Raw genomic sequence first — 21510 nt, 5'->3', positions numbered from 1 at the left:
GGAGCGGGGGGGGGGCATACGACTAGGCATTTTCAGTGTCAATATTGTATGCATGCATTTGAATTTTTAAAAAATATTCTATGTTTAAAACTGAAGGGTTTTTCTACAATAAGTCATTTTAGATGTTTTTTCTTTGGTATCTACCTTCCCCTTTTAAGGCCGTAACTAGGAGAAGGGGCAAAGGGGACGGGTATACTCCAGCGCGGCCTCTGAGGCGGTGCTAAACTCGACTTTTTTTTGTCAATGCTATGATCCCCTTACATTTTGGTAGTGGTACATGGGGATGGAAGGGCAAACCGACATTGTCCCCCAGGTTTCGCTACTGGCTTTTCCTCTAACTACCAAGGCTATATAAGTTAGAAGATTTCCTAAGGTACGGTAATTTCATATTTTTTAGGTAATATCAGCGATATCAATTGAGAGTTTGTCGGCATCATAATACCTAGTTTTACCCTTTAAGGCTCACGCTACTTGGAAGATGCTGATGAAGAATAAAAAATGCAGATTAAAATTCTGAATTTTCGACAATAAACTGTCTATAACGTGACTATTTTAGTAACATCATTTTTAACATTTGAAATTATTTTTGGTGTGCATTATTTTAATGCGGGGAAACTCAAAGTGAGAAAGCAAAACATATATTTGATTGTCAAAGTAACAATCAAGAGGTTTCTGAAATAATGTTAGCCTTATTTTTCGACGTTTTGTTTTAAAGTGGCTATAAGTTTATTTTTTTAATCCTGATGAAAAACAACGTTAATTTCCCCATTATTTTTCTTCATATCTGATTATAAAACTTTTATTTGCCCAGTCAGAGAAGGGTCCTTATTCTCATTCCCACATTATACACAAATTTGGGAACTGAAAATGAGAGAAAAGTGGCCAGACAAACATATCTAATGAAAGTTTAGTTTTAAACTAAGCTAATTAATCTGTCAATTATTATGAAGAACAATCAATATAAATCACGCTTTCCCAAAATCTAGGGGAGGCGGGTGATTTTGTTGTTTTCTCATTTTAATCAATTAAAATGCCACAAAAGGCAATTTTAAAACTGTCCTTACACCCAGTCTGTCAAAGGAATCTAGCAAAGGCCATTTTCCCCTTCCCTCCCCCTCCAAAATCTTACATTTTCCATACATTTCCCAGACGCCATTCTTTTCTTCAATTAGATTTAACGGCAAAAGGAGCAACGTTGATGAAATTAAGAAACAGAACAATGCATGGAGGATATTTAATTTGGGCTATATTTTTTTGAATTAGAGGGGAGGGGTGGAAGTAAAAGTAAATCACCCTTAGAATTGATATATGTGAATATTTGAATTTTTTATTATTTTACGAATTTTACAGTATTTTCTTCTCAAGAGGAGTAATTCCACACTAGCACCGAAAAATTTCCTTAAATTAGAAGATATTGGGACAAGAAAAATAATAGGCGTCAAATTCTAGATCAGCGGTTTTTCACTATCTTAGAAAGTAGGTAGACAAGGACAAGACAAGGTAGGTAGACAAGATAGGTAGACACAGGTAGGTAGACAATAGGACTTTGAGGAATGAGTAACAGTGTGGATTATGGGTTTATTAAAAGAAACATTTTAATAAAATATAAGCAGTACCGTCATATTCCTAATTTTACACTTTTTCAAAATATCATGGTTGCTTGTACCCCGCCCCACTTCCCTGTTGGTCACAGACATAAACCTAAAGTATACTTCTCAATTCAATGCTTATCGGTTATACAATGAACACTCGAAAAGTGAAGTTTGGTTAATGCTTATGAAATAAATAAAAAAATATGATGAAAATGTAATACTTTAGTAGCGAAATTATGAAACCTATCACAAAGAATTATGGAAGTGGGGTCACCGAGATTCCAGTATATTAAATACGTAACCTAACCTAGGTACCTTTTTTTGCCCCTCAACCCCAAAACACTTATTCAGGAATATTCCTGAGTATGAAACCTGTGTTTGCCTAGCGACCAAAGGAATTGTCTTATTAAAGAAAATACTTGACTTGTTTTGTCTTATTAAATAAAAAAAACAAGTTTTTTTAAATGAAACTAAGGAGCAACATTAAAACTTAAAACGAACAGAAATTACTCCGTATATAAAAGGGGCTTTTCCTCCTCAACGCCCCGCTCTTTACGCTAATTTTTTTTACTGATTTAAAAAGTAGAATTAAGAGAAAGACTCAAAATTTAGCGTAAAGAGCGGGGCGTTGAGGAGGAAAAGCGTTTTCTAGACGTTTTTGAATTAATGCATGTTTTGATCTTGGCACTCCGCACATAAATAATTAAAACGAAATTTGCATATTAATTAATTGCAATTAATCGGAAGATTTTGAGAAGAAAGAAGCGAGGGAGGAGGCCTAGTTGCCCTCCGAGTTTTTGATTACCTAAAAAGCAACTAGAACTTTTAATTTTTTACAAACGTTTTCATTGGTAAAAAATATACATAACTTACGAATTAACCTACGTAACGAACTTCTATATTCGTATGTTTTTATTGTGTATATGAGGGGGATCAACCCTCGTTGATACCTCGCTCTTTACACTAAAGCTTAGATTTTGTCCCAATTCCTTAAGAGTGACCTCTGAATCACAAAGGCCGTAGAATAAATAGTTGAAATTACTAAAAACACTACAGCATAAAGAGCGAGGTATTTATTTCCTCCTAAATACCTCGCTCTTTATGCTAAAGTATTTTTAGAACCCCTCATATGCGTAATAATCTCTGTTCGTTTTAAGTTTTAATGCTACTCCTTACTTTCAATTGAAAAAACTTTTCCATGTTTATTTTTTCATTGTTTTTTTTTTTATAGTAATTTTAGAAAATTTTAGAAGTAATATTAGAAAAATACAAAATTCCACATTTTTGTTGAAAGGAGCTGGTTATGATTTTCGTTAAGATTCTATGACTTTTAGGGGTTGTTTCCCCCTATTTTCCAAAATGAGGCAAATTTTCTCAGGCTCGTAACTTTTGATGACAAAGATTAAATTTAATGAAACTTATATATTTAAAATCAGCATGAAAATCCAATTTTTTTTATGTATATTTTAGCATCAAAATTCCGTTTTTTGCAGTTTCGTTTACTATTGAGCCGGGTCGCTCCTTACTACAGTTCGTTACCACGAACTGTTTGATGAGCACGTCACAAATTGTCGAGGGTTTATTATATAACCGATTTGTATCCTCAATTGCTTTGAAATCGTGATATTCCACCTCTTCTGAGTTAAGCTGTACTCTGGTATTATAAACCTGGTATTATTACTCGGCAGAAATCCACTTTCGCCTGAGGGATTACAATAGAATGGGTCCTCTTTGACATTTCTTCATTTGAGATCAGGGCTTCCACTTCTAGGGAGATTACCCTATTTTAGGGGAAAATCACTTCTTCTAGGGACACTTATTTTGAATCTAGGGATTTAGGGAAATCTGGGGTAAAGTAAGGGTTTTTAGGGATCTTCAGGGAGAATTCGAATTTTTCAAACGAAGGCTGACAAATTCTTATAGATTGGAGATTCTGGTCAGTCTTCTTGAAAATACTTATGTCGCAACACTGGCTTATATTACAAAGATCAGCGCGAAATTTAAAAAAAAAGCTAAAGCGTGGAATGACATTCATTAGGAAGGGACGACTTTAATCCCTTGGATTTTTATTCATTAGGTATTTAGTAATTTAGTTTAGGTAGCCTAGTATTTAGTTTATTTTTAAGCAAAGGACTCTCCGAACTTTATATGACCATGCTTTCTATAAACACCATATATTCCTTCAGAGCATAACTTACAACCCCTGCCCTGGGGGCTGGAGGGCTATTATTAGATGCATTTTGGAACAATACGACGTGTGTATGTGTGGGCGAGGGGGTGTAGCTGCCCTCCAATCACTTTGAATCTTAAAAAGGGCACTAGAGCTTAAGATTACCAATGAGCCCCCTCCGAACCTTATATGACCAGGCTTTCTACAAAAAACCTTATATTCTCCTAGGGCATAGCTTACAACCCTTGCCCCGAGGGATGGGGGGATTTGTCATGCTTAAATACATAGTTTCCGGAACTTTCAACTACGTTGAACAAAATGGCTATCTCAAAATCCTGATTAGAAGTGTTTTAGGAAATGATAGGCATGGTGGGGGGGAGGCATTTGTTCTCTGATCACTTTCGACTAATAAAAAAGACATTAGTCCTCTCAATTTCCAATCGAATGAGCCCTTTTTGAAGTTTCTACGACAACATTTTCTATAGAAAATCTTATATGCCCCTAAAGCATAACTTACAACCCTTGTCCTGAGGGATGGGGGAGGGGGGTTGTCATACCCAAAGACATAATTTCCGGAACTATCAATTAAGTTGATCAAAATGGCTATCTCAAAATTTTGATTGGATGTTTGACTTTTCGTCCCAATTCTTTAAGAACGACAAACGAAACACAGAGGCCGTTTAACTGGAGCAAGAAGCTTTTTTTGAAGCACTAAAAGACTTTAGCGTAACGAGTAAAAGGGTTGAGGGAGGGGAAGTCTCCTTTTTGTATGGAATAGCTTGTATTCGTTTTAAGTTTCAATGGTACTTCTTATTTTCAGCTGAAATAAAAGTTAATATAATAAAGAGTCAAAATGTCCTGCAGATGTACCTTTAGACACCGTTTGGTTAGTGATTGACGCTGTAAAAAAGGTGAGGGACCATAACCATGCAGATTATCCATATAAAACAGGGGCTTTATAGATACACATAACACAAAGGTACAGAAGTCTAATCTTAGTGAAAGGAAAATGAAATAAGAATAGTGAATTAGTATTATTGAGAGGCAAAAGTAAGACCCTTTTTACCACACCCATTAAGAATCGTCCTACCCGCAGTTCATAAATAATTGCATGTTGCATCTGATTTTGTCTGTTCTTACTTACGACCAATCGAAGATTATCATATGGAAGTGCTTTATGCTACTAGATGTTGATCGTTAAAAGATATAATTTAATATTTCACCCTGGGAGGGTCTATCAACCCCTAGAAAAAAAAACATTTTGCCAATACCAGAGTGTAACATTTCTATTGTGATTCGAGGTTGTTTGAAATTACATGTGCGGGACCATGAAGGAAATCCCCTAATCCAAATTTACTTAAATTTTGGCTATGGCAGCAATGTTCAACATTATTTTTTCATTCATTTCTAGTTTAATAGAGTTTTTCCTTCACTTGTAGAGGAGAATATATTTAGGAAAAATGACCGGAAAATCATACTAAACACGACAAACAAGGGTAATATTAATTTTATACTTTTAATTCAGTTTCATCAAAATATCTGGTACAGAGGATTATACTTAAAAGGAATGAGTACTACAAAGAGAACTGGTTTCTATATAGTAAATGAGACGGTCAGGTAGCAGCTGTGTGCATGTTGAGACTCTTCAATTTTTATTTTAAAATGTCTATTACATGTATTTATATGTTTAAAATCCCTTTGAGGCTGAATTGTTACATATTATAATGTGATAAACATTTTATGAACAATAAGGGTATTTCATAGACTTTTTAAAATATATATTCAAGTTATTACTTTGTTCGTACATTGTTTTAAATTTAGAAGACTTTTGAACAAAAATTGTAATATAAATCTTGCAATAATACATATACTTTAAATACAGAACATTTTCTCTACATAATTTTTGAAAAGCTGACAAGCCTGGTAGATGGTAACTCTGATGTCAGGAGTCAGCTAAAATGCCATCGTCAATAAGTGTCTTGTCTTATGAAACAGTTCGTGTTAACGAATTGTAGTAAAGACAGGGCTTCCACTTCTAGGGAGATTACCCTATTTAAGGGGAAAATCCCTTCTTTTAGGGACACTTATTTCGAATCTAGGGATTTAGGGAAATCTGGGGTAAAGTAAGGGTTTATAGGGAGAATTCGAATTTTTCAAACGAAGGCTGACAAATTCTTATAGATTGGAAATTATGGTCAGTCTTCTTGAAAATACTTATGTCGCAACACTGGCTTATATTACAAAGATCAGCGCGAAATTTAAAAAAAGCTAAAGCGTGGAATGACATTCATTAGGAAGGGACGACTTTAATCCCTTGGATTTTCATTCATTAGGTATTTAGTAATTCAGTTTAGGTAGCCTAGTATTTAGTTTATTTTTAAGCAATGCCTTTGATTGGGTGTAAACTGCCCAACATAAAGAGTATTGGTTAGGCAGCAATTGTAGAATAGGAGCATGCGGCCTATGCACTTAGCATAAGGGATTCTTTCAATCTTCTGGTGACCTCTTTTTCCCGTGGTCATCTATCTGCAAATCCACAGAGGACTATCTAAATAAAGCACCAGCTGCCTTAGCCGGGAGCCTGAGCAGCACCAGCTGCCCATGGAGGTGACCTTAGGTCAATGGGTGAAAGGTCAGAAACTATAATTTTTCAATTCTAAAATTTTCTTTCACTTTTATACATTCCCTTCTATGATTGTACAGTCCATGACATCTGACCTCTTTAGGAGTAAAAAAGAAAAAGCAATTCTGCTACTTAAAAAATGAATATTTTAATTGATTTTGTAACTACATCAATTTTAAACAGGTCAGAAGGGCTTAAATTTAATTATGAAGTAAGAAAATATGATTTAAACCATGAAAGAACAGTTTTTGACTTGATAATTGGCAGGCGTTGATGTTTCATTCTGACACAAAATGGCACTCTCCATTGCTTAGCTAAAAAAAACCAGGCTCCAGCTACAATCTGAGCATAGAAGAAAGTATACAAGACATTTACGGAAGTTGAAAGACTTATTTCTACCAAGTACGGTCCTGAAAGACACTGACCTAAGGTCATCCTCCTATACAACATGTGCAGACTGTGGCTTCTGTGTCAAAATTTAGGGACAGATGCTGGTATTGGTGCAAACTGTGGCTTTTTTGCAGAAAAGTTGCAATCCATACTGTCTATAAAGGACCCTGCATTCTGTTAAAACTAGCTGTGAGTACCCTTATTTTTAATCTGATGATTCACACAATAATATTTAGTCTAGTCTTTTGTTCATGTCCACTTGCCTGCCACTTGCCATTTGGAATAATGTAAAATCTACTGTTTTGCCTTGGACTGCAGCAATATGAAAGTAGCAAACTAAAGTATTTTGTTAAGTTAGGTTTACAAAGAAACTTCTTTTTTGTTGTTTTTGCTTGGGTTGGTCCCTCCTAGGTTAGAAGACATCAAAGCAATGATCTTCTAGTGAAGAAGTGGGTCACAAATTTCTTTTTCCATATAAAGTGGTGTTCCAAATCTGAAGATACTTTACTTTGATACTTACTTTATTAATAAAGACAATTTAACTCTTTACTATTTACATCTACTGCACTAATGAAAAAACCTACGTTTTTGCTGGCGTGCAGTAGTAAAGGTTAACCATTTTCTAAACCAACCAACAAACAACATAATAAATAATTAATTATCATTTATCAAGCTAGGCATACTTCGTTTTGATTTTTGCAAAAAAGTGCAATACAACCATTGCAAATTTTTGGTCCATCCGTACTCCATACTGCAAACTTAAATTACACATGAGGTAATTTAAGTTAATTGAGGATATGCACCTTAATGCCCATGAGCATAGTTTAGTATGATCTAATTATTGTGTACCCTTGCACAAGTAATTATAGAAATAGACTAGTTTTGATCGCTAATAAAACACTTTTTCTAGAGATCATTGACATGGAAAGTTCATCTGAAAGCCAGTCTACTGACTCAGAGGAAGATAGTCTTAGAATTGGATCTAGTCCCGAAAGACGACTGGATGACGAAGATGATGATGTTCCTGGAGTTCACATCCTGGTGACTCCTCCAAAAAAAGCAGGGTTCAGGGCAGAATTCCCAAAAGAAAATATACGAGCAAAATTTTGTTGAAAAGTGGATAGAGAAAAATTGGATAGAGAAAAGAGTGTCAAACAAGTCAAAGAAAAAGACTTCTGTACCATACTGTAAGTTCTGTTTGAAGTATGTGTATTGTGGGAAATCAGAGTTGACGAAGCATGCCCTGACCAAGCAGCATATAAAAGCAAGCAGTGAAATCGAGACGAAGTCTGGCAGCATCGAAAAACTTCTGACTGTAAGCAGTCATTCCAAAGAAATTGAACAGCGGATCTGCATATTTTTGGCAGAATATAATCTGCCATTACGTCTTGCAGACAGCTTGATTCCTCTCCTCAGAAAATTATTTCCCAAAGACCAGGCCCTGGCAGGGGTCACATTGGGTAAACAGAAAGCTACAAATATTTTGCGACAGAATTTTTCGTTGGTGCTACAGAAGCAGTTAGTCGAGTTGCTCAAAACCACTTTTTTCTCTGTGATAATTGACGAAACCACTGATAGTACTATTGATAAACAGCTAGTTATCATGGTTTTATTTTTTAGCGAGAAAGATCTAAAACTTCATGTCGAAGCATTGGATATGCTCAAGTGTAGTGATGGATCGGCTGAGGGCCTGACTAAGCGCATCAAGCAAGTCATTGAGGAAAACTCGATTCCCTGGCAAAATGTTGTTGGATTTTGTGGAGATACAACTAACGTCATGTTTGGAGCCAACAGATCCACTTCAACCCTTATGAAAGCCATGGTGCCACACATCTTGAATGTAAAATGCTCTTGCCATCTTATTCACTTATGCTCGTCATATGCATGCTTGTCACTTCCCAAGACATTCGAAGACTTGGCGCGAAATATCTATGCCCACTTTTTCAGAAGCGCTTCCAGGCGAGAGAAGTTCACCGAATTTCAGGAGTTCTTCCGATACGAAGCACACCGAATTCTTGCTCCGGGACAGATCCGTTGGTTATCCCTTCAGGCCTGTGTGAAGAGGCTTATTGAGCAACGGGTTGCTCTTATTCAGTATTTCGTAGAAACAACGTTTGAAGACCTAACTGCAACAAATGACCTTATCTTATCGACATTACAAAGCAAGTTGACAAAGCCGTACCTTGAATTCATGGACTGCTCTCTTGGCCTTTCCAACGAATTCAATACAGTTTTTTCAATCCGAACTCCCACTTCTTCACTCTCTGAAGCTTAGTGTTAGCAAACTTGTGAATGATGTTGCGTCTAACTTCGTGCAACTGGACTATATTCGCAGTGTTGGTTCGTTTACTGAACTGGATCCTTACCTTTCAAGTGAGTACCTGGCTTTAAACCAGACATATGTGGGAATAGCTGCAACCGATTCTATGCAAGAACTCGAGGATGCTCAAGAGCCAAGTGATAACATTGATCTCTTTTACCAGTCGTGTCGAAACTACTATATATGTCTGATCAAGCAGATCAAAGACCAGTTCAAGTTTGAAGACGAAATTTATGACATTTTGGCTTTAGTTGAACCAAGGAATGCAAGAAATTTGAACCCAAGATCTCTAAGGCCACTATTTGTGAGATTTCCTGTTCTAACAGAAAAGTGTTCCCTCCAGAAAACAGACGTAGAATGGAGGTCACAGGCAATGACTGATATCACTGAGCTTCATTTGGGAGATTCCCAAGTTGAAGATCTGTCAGTTGAACAATACTGGAAGAAAATACTTGGTCTGAAGACTCGCAGTGGCGAAATCAAGTACCCGGAACTGCGGAAGTGCATTTCACTGATATTCTCGTTACCTTTTAGCAATGTTCCAGCTGAACGTTTGTTCAGCCTCCTGAAATTGATCAAAACAGACATGAGAAATAGTCTCGAAAATGTCACCCTAGATTCACTGATCCGAGTCAATTACTGGTTGAAAAACGAAGATAAAACTTCATCAACTGTCAGTATACCGAAAGCTGTCGCTGGCTTCAAGACGAAGGCAAACGGTACGTGCCATGAAGTGCTGGAGATGACACTTGTTTGAACTTTTTTATGTATTCTCGTTAGTGTAAAGATGTTATCATTATCTGAAGTAAAAAGATCTCAGTTTGAACTTTTGTATGTATTCTCGTTAGAGTAACGATATTATCATTATCTGAAGTAAAAAGATCTCATGTAAATTCTGTAGAAATCTAGGTCATAGTACTGTTTTAGACTCCTGACATCAGAGTTACCATATACCAGGCTTGTCAGCTTTTTGAAAATCATACAAGCTATCAGATTTATTTCTTGTATAAGCATTATTGCAAGACTTATAGCACAATTTTTGTACAAAAGTCTTCTAAATTTAAAACAATGTACGAACAAAGTAATAACGTAAAAATATATTTTAAAAAGTCTATGGAATACCCTTATTGTTCATAAAATGTTTATCACATTATAATATGTAACAATCCAGCCTCAAAAAGATTTTAAACATATAAATACATGTAACAGACATTTTAAAATAAAAATTGAAGAGTCTCAACATGCACACAGCCGCTACCTGACCATCTCAATTACTATACAGAAACCGGTTCTCTTTGTATTACTCATTCTTTTTAAGTATAATCCTCTGTACCAGATATTTTGATGAAACTGAATTAAAAGCATAAAATTAATATTACCCTTCTTCGTGGTGTTTAGTTTGATTTTCCAGTCATTTTTTCTAAATATATTCTCCTCTACAAGTGAAGGAAAAGCTATATTAAACTAGAAATGAATTAAAAATAATGTTGAACATTGTTGCCCCAGCCATAATTTAAGTAAATCTGGATTAGGAGTTCCTCCATGGTCCCGCACATGTAATTTCAAACAACCTGGAAATACAGTAGAAATGTTACATTCAGGTACTGCCGAAATGTTGTTGTTTTTTTTTTTTTTGTATGGGATGGCAGACCCTAACAAAAGGTGCTGGGAAATAATAAAATTCTATTTTTTAACGACCAACATCTAATATAGTTTAAAACAGTTCCATATGATAATCTTCGATTGGTGGTAAGTAATAACAGACAAAATCGGATGCAACATGCAATTACTTGTGAACTGCGGGTAGGACGATTCCTAATGGGTATGGAAAAAAGGGTCTTACTTTTGCCTCTCATTAATACTAATTCTCTATTCTTGTTTTATTTTCCTTTCAGTAAGATTTTACTTCTATACCTTTGTGTTATGTGTATCTATAAAGCTTTTGTTTTATATGGGTAATCTGCATGGTTTTGGGTCCTTTTCTTTTTGCACAGCGTCAATCACTAATCTAACGGTGCCTAAAAGTACATCAGCAGGACAGTTTGACTCTTCATTAAATTGACTTTTATTACAGCTGAAATTAAGAAGTAACATTGACGCTTAAAACGAACACAAGCTATTCCATACATGAGGGGGGCTTTCCCTCCCTCAACCCCTTTACTCGTTACGCTAAAGTTTTTTTGTGCTTCAAAAAAATCTTTATGCTTCAGTTAAATGGCCTCTGTGTTTCGTTTGTCGTTCTTAAAAAATTGGGACGAATGGGATAGCGTCCCACTTTTTCATTTTATGTGCTTAAGAATTTAAATATTGGATTCTAAGTAAAATTTTGGACAAAATTCAAACACTTAGTCCAAATTTTAGATGAAAAAATGTTTTGTTGAATAAACCCATAAAAATAATTTTTGCTACATGATTTGGGTTTGACAGAAATGTATATTTTTGTTTATAGGAATTGGAATTCCGCGTGACTTATGATTTTCTTCACTGTTGCAGCCATTGTGACCACTACAATAGGGTTTTCTGATGTCCAAATGTATATTCTACAAAATACATTAAAACAAAGTATATAAAGAGGAAGCGAGAAATATTGAAATTTCAAATCACTGAAAACAAAGTTCCTTGTAGTAATCCCTCCTCCCCCAGAAAAAATCTTGGCGATGCTCATTATGCCCTGTTTCGCCTGTTTCATTTCTCTACCAATAGGCAAAAGAATGTAATATTTGACGCTATTTCTAAATAAAAAAAGATTGTTTTGATGCGGAAGGAACTATTACTCCACCCCCTCCCCGGCATAAGGCCTAGAGGAAAAATATTCCCAACAACCAAAAAATATTGTCAATCAATTTCTAACCCTTCCGCTTTCCCACAACACTCATTACATATTTGTATAAATGATTAATAAGAACTAGATCATTTGGGCATTAAAATGCACTCTTTGACTCCCCCCCCCCCTCTGCCTACTTGATGATCCACTAGTCCTTCATAATAGTTGATGCACACTTTCATATCACTGTGCAAAATTTTATGAAACATGAAGCAATGAAATTTTATGAAACATTTTAAAACTGAAATTTTATGAAACAAATTTTATGAAACATTATTCAGGATTAGTGTGAATGATAGATTAATTCCTACCCCCCTACCCCTTTCAATGTTTATCTCAAGGTTCATAGAGAATTAGACAATTTGGTTATTGACACGTGTTTTTTTAAGCACCTGTCCCTCTCTCGTCTGCAAAGTGACCTACCGCCCAACCATCATAACTACTGATGTGCAATTATTCATCTTAATTATTAATTATAATAATTATTCATAATAATTATAATTGCATGAAAAATCAAGCTAATCCACTTAGTTAAAATATTATGATAAATGTTCGTATTAACCTTTTATCTTAGATGTACTGCATGACTTCTCAGAATTAAATGCGGCACCGTATTCCATTACCTTCTCTACAACTTGAAATCACAAAATATAGCTTTCTGATACTTTTAACTTGATGGCTATCCTTGAATTTTCAATCAATAGTAACTTGATTCTCTTTGGACAAAATCGTGGTTTAGTGCCACGAAAAGCAGCAAACGTCACTATTACGGGGTGCATTTTTAACATCATTTTTGTTACTTAAAAAGGGACTAGAACTTTTAATTTTCGTTCGAAAGAGCTCTCTGCCGATCTTTTAGAACCTTTCGTTCAATATGGTCCCCCCTGGGAAAAACAAATAAGCACACATCTGTGAACTTTATTTTGAAAAAAAAAAGCAAAACTATACATTTTTGTTGATAGGGGCTTGAAACCTGAGAACGGTTTCGAGCTTGAAATACTCAAAATGTTGTGTCAAACCTGATCAGCTGAATCTAATGATGTGATTTTCGTTAAGATTGCTGGCTTTTTCTATGGAAAAGGGCCCTTTTTAATCTAAAATAAATTTATAGAGGTCGAACTCTTTTGATGAGTAACAGTAATCTTAAGAAATTCTATAAGTTTAACTCGATTTGCTACATCTGAATTCTAGATCGATAGTAACTTTATCCTCTTTGGAGCAAAATCTTGGTTTGGTGCCACGGAAAAGCAGCAAACGCCACTATTACGGAATGCAGTCAGTTTTGTTACTTAAATAAGGCACTAAAACTTTTAGTTTTCTGCTGATTTTCTCGGACCTTTGGTTCAGCATGATCACCCCTGGTAAGAAAAACAAATAAACACATCCGTGAACTTTCTTTTGAAAAAAAAAGTATTTCAAGTATTGAATACTAGAAATGTTATGTATCATTATGTATCATAACCATCAATAATACAGTGAAACTGTATTATTGATGATTGATCGATTGATCGATTGCTTCCTCATCAACGCCCCACTCTTTACGCTAAAGTTTGACTCTTTCTCTCAACTCTTCTTTTTAAAACAGTAAAACACTTTAGCGTAAAGAGCGGGGCGTTGATAAGGAAGCAGCCCTTTCATATATGAAGTAATTTCTGTTTGTTTTAAGTTTTAATGTCGCTCTTTACTTTCAGTTAAAAAAAACTTTTTTTTAGTTAATTTCTGAACGTTTTTGAATCAATGCATGTTTTGATTTCTGCTCTCCGCAGAGGATTAATTAAAACGAAATTTGCATATTTATTTTTTTTGGCTAAAAGACTTTCTCATAGTTTTGATTGAATCATTTTGAGAAAAAAGGAGCGGGGGAGGAAGCTTAGTTGCCCTCCGATTTTTTGGTTACTTAAAAAGACAAGTAGAACTTTTAATTTTTTACGAATGTTTTTATTAGGAAAAGATATACGTAACTTATAAATTAGCTTACGTAACGAACTTTTGTATTTTCATGTTCTTATTACATATATATTGGGGTTCAACCCCCACGGCAGTACCTCGCTCTTTACACTAAAGCTTAAATTTTGTTGAAACTACTAAAAAATACTTTAGCGTAAAGAGCGATGTGTTAGGAAAAGGCGAGCCCCTCATATGCGTAATAATTTCTGTTCGTTTTAAAGTTTAATGCTGCTCCTTACTTCCAGTTGAAAAAACTCTTTCATATTTATTTTTTCATTGTGTTTTTTTAAATAATACTAGAAAATCCTGCGCTCCCTTCATGGAAATTTTCTTCCCCCATGACAAATTTCTTGATGGAAAGTTCCCCCAACATATCCCCTGTTCTCAACTCCTTCCCCCAACCAAAACATCCCCCTGGAAACGTCTGTATACTTCCCAATAACCATTACTATATGTAAGCACTGGTCAAAGTTTTTAACTTGTAGCCCCTCCCACGGGGACTGTGGGGGAGTAAGTCGTCCTCAGAGACATAGTTACAAAGTTTTTCGACTACGCTGAATAAAATGGCTATCTCAGAATTTTGATCCATTGACTTTGGAAAAATAATTAGTGCGGGGGGGGGCCTAGGTGCCTTCCAATTTTTTTAGTCACACAAAAAGGCCACTAGAACTTTTCATTTCCGTTAGAATGAGCCCTCTTGCATCATTCCTGGACAACTGGGTCGATGCGATTACCCCTGGGGAAAAAAAAACAAACAAAACAAACAAACAAATAAACACGCATCCGTGATCTGCCTACTGGCAAAACATACAAAATTCCACGTTTTTGTAGATAGGAGCTTGAAACTTTTACAAGAGGGTTTTCTGATACGCTGAATGTGATGGTCTTATTTTAGTTAAGATTCTATGAATTTTAGGGGATGTTTCGCCTATTTTCTAAAAGAAGGCCAATTTTCTCAGGCTCGTAACTTTTGATGGGTTGACTAAACTTGATGAAACCTATGTATTTATAATCAGCATTAAAATGCGATACTTTTGATGTACCTATTCCTATTGGTATAACAATTCCATTTTTTAGAATTTTGTTTACAGTTGAGCCGGGTCACTCCTTACTACAGTTCGTTACTACGAACTGTTTAATAAGACAAGATACTTGTCGACGATGGCATATTAGCTGACTTCTGGCATCAGACCTACCATCTACCGGGCTTGTCAGCTTTTCAAAAATTATATAAGATATTCAGTTTGGAACTGGAAGATATAGCATATGAATTATTGCAATATATATATTACAATTTTTGTACAAAAGTCTTCTAAATTTAAAACAATGTACGAACAAAGTAATAACTAAAAAATATATTTTAAAAATTCTATGAAATACCCTTATTGTTCATAAAATGTTTATCACATTATAATATGTAACCATTTAGCCTCAAAGGGATTTTAAACATATAAATACATGTAATAGACATTTTAAAATAAAAATTGACGAGTCTCAACATGCACACAGCTGCTACCTGACCATCTCATTTACTATATAGAAACCAGTTCTCTTTGTAGTACTCATTCCTTTTAAGTATAATCCTCTGTACCAGATATTTTGATGAAACTGAATTAAAAGCATAAAATTAATATTACCCTTGTTCGTCGTGTTTAGTATGATTTTCCGGTCATTTTTCCTAAATAAATTCTCTTCTACAAGTGAAGGAAAAACTCTATTAAACTAGAAATGAATCAAATAATAATGTTGAACATTGTTGCCCTAGCCAAAATTTAAGTAAATTTGGATTAGGGGATTTCCATCATGGTCCCGCACATGTAATTTCAAACAACCTCGAATCACAATAGAAATGTTACACTCTGGTATTGGCGAAACGTTGTTTTTTTTTCTAGGGGTTGATAGACCCTCCGAGGGTGAAATATCAAATTATATATTTTAACGATCAACATCTAGTAGCATAAAGCACTTCCATATGATAATCTTCGATTGGTCGTAAGTAAGAACAGACAAAATCGGATGCAAAATGCAATTATTTATGAGCTGCGGGTAGGACGATTCTTAATGGGTGTGGTAAAAAGGGTCTTACTTTTGCCTCTCAATAATACTAATTCACTATTCTTATTTCATTTTCCTTTCACTAAGATTAGACTTCTGTACCTTTTTGTTATGTGTATCTATAAAGCTTCTGTTTTATATGGATAATCTGCATGGTTTTGGCCCCTCACCTTTTTTACAGCGTCAATCACTAACCAAACGGTGTCTAAAGGTACATTTGCAGGACATTTTGACTCTTTATCATATTAACTTTTATTTCAGCTGAAATTAAGAAATAACATTGAAACTTAAAACGAACACAAGCTATTCCAAAGAAAAAAGGGACTTCCCCTCCCTCAACCCCTTTACTCATTACGCTAAAGTTTTTTAGTGCTTCAAAAAAAGCTTCTTGCTCCAGTTAAACGGCCTCTGTGTTTCGTTTGTCGTACTTAAAGAATTGGGACGAAAAGTCAAACATCCAATCAAAATTTTGAGATAGTCATTTTGATCAACTTAGTTGATAGTTCCGGAAATTATGTCTTTGGGTATGACAACCCCTCTCCCCCATCCCTCAGGACAAGGGTTGTAAGTTATGCTTTAGGGGCATATAAAATTTTCTATAGAAAATTTTGTCGTAGAAACTTCAAAAAGGGCTCATTCGATTGGAAATTGAGAGGACTAGTGCCTTTTTTATTAGTCGAAAGTGATCGGAGGACAAATGCCTCCCCTCCCACCATGCCTATCATTTCCTAAAACACTTCTAATCAGGATTTTGAGATAGCCATTTTGTTCAACGTAGTTGAAAGTTCCGGAAACTATGTATCTGAGCATGACAAATCCCCCCATCCCTCGGGGCAAGGGTTGTAAGCTATGCCCTAGGAGAATATAAGGTTTTTGTAGAAAGCGTGGTCATATAAGGTTCGGAGGGGGCTCATTGGTAATCTTAAGCTCTAGTGCCCTTTTTAAAGTGATTGGAGGTCAACTACCCCCCCCCCCCACATACACACGTTGTATTGTTCCGAAATGCATCTAATAATAGCCCTCCAGCCCCCAGGGCAAGGGTTGTAAGTTATGCTCTGAAGGAATATATGGTTTTTATAGAAAGCATGGTCATATAAAATTCGGAGGGTCCTCATTGGTAATCAAAAGCTCTAGTGCCCATTTTAAGAGTCAAAGTAAACGGAGGGCAGCTCCCTCACCCCTCACACACACACATCGTATTATCCCAAAATGCATCTAATATAAAATTTAAATAGCCATTTTATTCAAAATGTCTAAATATCATATAACAAGGCTCTTGAGGGTTTAAAAAAAACCCAAAGCCTCGAGAGCAAGGGCTTTAAGTTATGCCCCGGGGGAATTTAAGGTTTTTATGTAAGGGATGGTTGTATTAACTTTAACGGAGGCTCATTTGGTTGAAAATTGGAAGTTCCAGTTCCCTTTTAAGAGTCAAACGTGATGGAGGGCAGTAAGCCCCCCCCTACTACTCCCCAACAAGTGTTGCCATTATAGGAATTTTCCCCCTATTTTAAGGATTTTTTAGGTCTGCTATGGGCAAACTTTTTATTTAGGGATTTGGGGATTTTTAGGGATTTATACAATTCTTCTGGAATTTTTCAGGAATTTCTACGTTTTTTTTCTAAATCTAGTGATTTTCAACGATAGAGCGCATAGATTAAATATTCAATGGAATAAATCATAAGGAAGCTAACTATATAAAGAAAAAAAGAAAATAGCGGTCCATTACACCTTTCAATACGTGCCAAATTAACATTTATGCAAATATATCGCCTTTGAAACTTCTGATTTCTCACTATATCAGATATAGATCTCAAAGCGTTATAATTGAGAGGATAAGCGAACCTAGTGAATCGAAATTTGCAAATATGATCTATGCCTCTTATTTCACAACTTCTTATTTGCTCAGGTCAATTTTTTTCTTCATATTTAAGGTTTTTTACTCTCTATAATCGATCAGTTCCAAATTAGATTTTCTTCTGAAAACTTTGAAAGTAGATTGGATATGAATACATCCTCTACATCTGCAAGCAGATCAGAAATAGAGCTACTGAAAAAAAGGCAGGTATAAATTAAATACAATTTTCCGAACGAAAAAAAAGAATTTATTGAAAAAGAAAATACGGCAGTGCTTTTCACAATAGGATTCGTAATATAACTAGACAGATTATACTGATTTTGATGACTGAAGTCGGTAGGGAGTAAGGGGGTGAGGTATCTCTTCTGGGAATTTCTTAGTGGTTTTAGTTTTTACTTTTAATATCTAATCAATACTCCAATAATAATCCAAACTCTCTTCTTTGTAATTTAAATGCGTAATAAGCGCGAATAACCTCATATTCTATAGAGGTTTCAAGCTTTTATACGCACAAAATGTTGAATTTGCATATATTTTTTTTTTTTTTTTTGTGCCTGAAGAAAGATCATGGATGTGTGTTTTTTCCCAAGGATTATTGTATCGAGCCAATACTCCTAAAACACCGGGTCAGGGCTCATTTGAATTCAATTTGAAATTTCTAGTTCGCTTTTTTGTGTGACTAAAAGAAATGGAGGGCAATCAGCCACCCTCACACATCTCTTTTTTTCAAAAAAAAAATATTTCTTAATAAGCATTACTAGGAGACCAAACTTTGAATTGCGAGACAAATTTCAGAAATAAAATGACATTCAGTGTACTCCACCCCCTCCGGAAATATATACCCCGAACACCCTGATTCACAGTAGAAAAACTTTTGTTGTAATTTTTCCCTTTTTTTGTGTAACTAAAAAAAGGAAAAACAACCCTCAAGTACAGTGTAATTACTGGAACACCAGCAATAATTTTGAAAATGATCTTTAGCGTCAAATAATCTACAAAGCGTAAAACTACCACAAATCACCATCAATAAATAAATATAACCTAAAACAAACAGAAATTACAATAAACAATCGAATCAAACTCATAGGGGCTCACAACCCTTATGCCTACTCAAGGCCAAAACATAATTTGCACTTTACGGAAAACAAATTAAATGTTTTCACTGTAATCACATTAATAAATAAAAAATTATTAAGATTTCAAAGAATGAATATGAGATTAAACTGACAATGCACATTCATTTGTTTTTTTTTTTCAGTAGATTGCAAATTATGTTCTGGCCTTGAGAATTCATAGGGGTTGTGAGCCCTAATCATGTTAATTTCTTCTCATTTTGGTTTCGAATAAGTTATCTGTTGTAGATTCTGTCCGTTTTGGGTATGGTTTATTTATTGATTCTGATTTATGGTAGTTTTACGCTTGTAGATTTTTTAAGTTTGGCTCATTTTAGGTTTAATGGAGCTCTTCACTTTCCTTGAAAAACATTTTTTGTTAAAAATTTTTCTAAATTAATTTTCAGTAATAAAAACTGAAATATATTGGGAGAAAAAGATTTTCTTTTGATTTTTTTTTATTAAATAAACAATATGACCGATGCTTATTTAATTTCGTTAAGGGTATGACATTTATATTTCCATTAAGCTGAAGAAAAAAGTTATTTTAAAAATTACCCCTGGTGTCTAGTAATTACACAAGTTCAAAAAGAGTAAAAAGAAAATAGTTTCCATATTTGTTGGGGGAAAAACTGTGGCTTTGAATGAACGAGGAAAAAATTCAAAAGTAAAGTAGTCTTCGATTAGGTCACCGATAACTAATTTTCACGGATCAAATCCGGAAAATCCAGGGAGGAAGGAAGAATTTCGTTCTATCTTTTGCATAAACATACGAAAACGCATTTTTCATAATTTCAAGGGTAATTTTCACACGAGAAACACAAAACACCAACCTAAAGGTATTTTTCCTCATCTAGGGAAGTAATTTTACACCCGTTTCTATTCGTGCGCCTGCATAGAACATTTTAGAGAAGCAAAATAACTATTCATTGCACTGATAAATAGTTTTATAATCCTAATGATTTTTTGGTTGGTTTAGTGACTTTCTCCAATAATCTAGTGATTTATGAGCTGATTTAGTGATTTTGTTCCAGAATCTAGTGATTTTTTTCACCGAGCGGCAATCCCGAAAGAGCCTTCTAGGAGATGGCTTTAAACCTAACTTAACTAGTCGATAAATACAAAGCATTGCTTTAGGCGTCAAAAGGATGTATTTTATTCCAAGTAAAAGGTCTTGAGTTATAAAATAAGTCGTCTTGAACAATTGCTATTAAAAGACAGCATAATAAGGCTTTACTTGTGATTAAGAAAGAAGTCGGAAAATGGGGAAACTTTTAGGGAATTTTGGTATTGAAAATACGGATTTCTAGGGATTTTCCACCAGCCTTTTAGGGATTTGCAAAAATTTGAAGTGGAAACACTGTTTGAGATACTGGAGATGCCACCCTAAATGACTTATTACCATTTCTAGTGATTTCTTATAAAAAATCACTAAAGCATTATATAAAAAATCACTAATCAGCACACGAATCACTAGATTAATGAAGAAATCACTAAATAAACAAAAACATCAATAAATTCTAGCGACTTTTTTTTTCGCCGGACGGTAATTCTGGGTGTAAAAATGGAGGGAACATATTCTGATTAATATAGCATGCTGTGATGAAGTAGGAACTTCACTGTTTTATTGTTTTTGTTTAGGTTTTCCAGCATTTTTAGGACAGAGGACATTTGCTCGGGTGCAAAAATTTAAGGGGTGTAAAATGTAGACTAAATTAATCTAATAGTTATAATCATTTTATAATCTTTGAAATTTTATTTTTATCAAATAAAGTAGATATGGCTGTTAATAACTGAAAATAATTAATAAATCGGTAAATGATTAATAAAATGAAAATAAATCGTTAAATGACTACATAATAATAAAAATAACAATGAATAATTCATGACGATTAAATAAAAAAGTAAATAATGAATCATTCATCAATTAATAAATTGGAAATAATTTCACTAATAAACAAAAAAATTGTGAGGTTTGACCTGCAAATTTAGTAGAAGACAGGGGGGAGGGGCACTAATAAAGAGTTTGCCCCTGACGTAAGAGACACCAGAACTACCACCGGGCAGAATAATTTGTAAGAAAAGCGACCATGATATTTGGAAAGGCAATAAAATAAAGAATCTAATGGAACTACATATGTTTTATCAGTGGACCTACTTTTCCTTGGTAAAATTTTAGTTTAGCTTTTTTCGCTATCTTGGAAAGAGGTCAGGTTAGGAAAAATGAAACTTTCAGCAATGAATCCGGGGCTAAAAACATGCTATGGGAAGGTATTGTTAAGCTTCCAAGTTAACCCTCTTCTGATTTCTAGGTCTTGGAAATTTGCCTATTAAAATTTATGCCTGTCAAAATTTTAACAAAACAACATTTTACCTTAATTTTCTGTTACCAGTTTCTTTGGTATAATTCTAGTTTAGTGACTTCTTGCTATCTCGGAAAGGGGTTAGGTTCGGAAAATGAAACTTTTGGAGATGGGTCTACAGGCTAAAGTATATCCTGGGAAGGCATTTTAAAGTACCCACCTCCACTCCTTCTCCCTCTAGAGAACCCTGAAATTCGCCTACATTACAGGTCCATACCTATTGAAATTTTGACAAAACAACATTTTACCTTAATTTTCA

General features: G+C 34.7%; 1 protein-coding gene across 1 annotated transcript in view; it reads right to left on the bottom strand.

Annotated features, from left to right (window-relative positions):
- LOC136036457 (uncharacterized) overlaps nucleotides 1-21510 on the bottom strand; it is a 70582-nt gene that overhangs the window by 47584 nt on the left and 1488 nt on the right. The window lies entirely within an intron of this gene.

Source organism: Artemia franciscana, chromosome 15 (assembly GCF_032884065.1).
Source record: "Artemia franciscana chromosome 15, ASM3288406v1, whole genome shotgun sequence".
Classification (NCBI taxonomy): domain Eukaryota; kingdom Metazoa; phylum Arthropoda; class Branchiopoda; order Anostraca; family Artemiidae; genus Artemia; species Artemia franciscana.
This window is presented reverse-complemented; position numbering and strand designations above follow the sequence as displayed.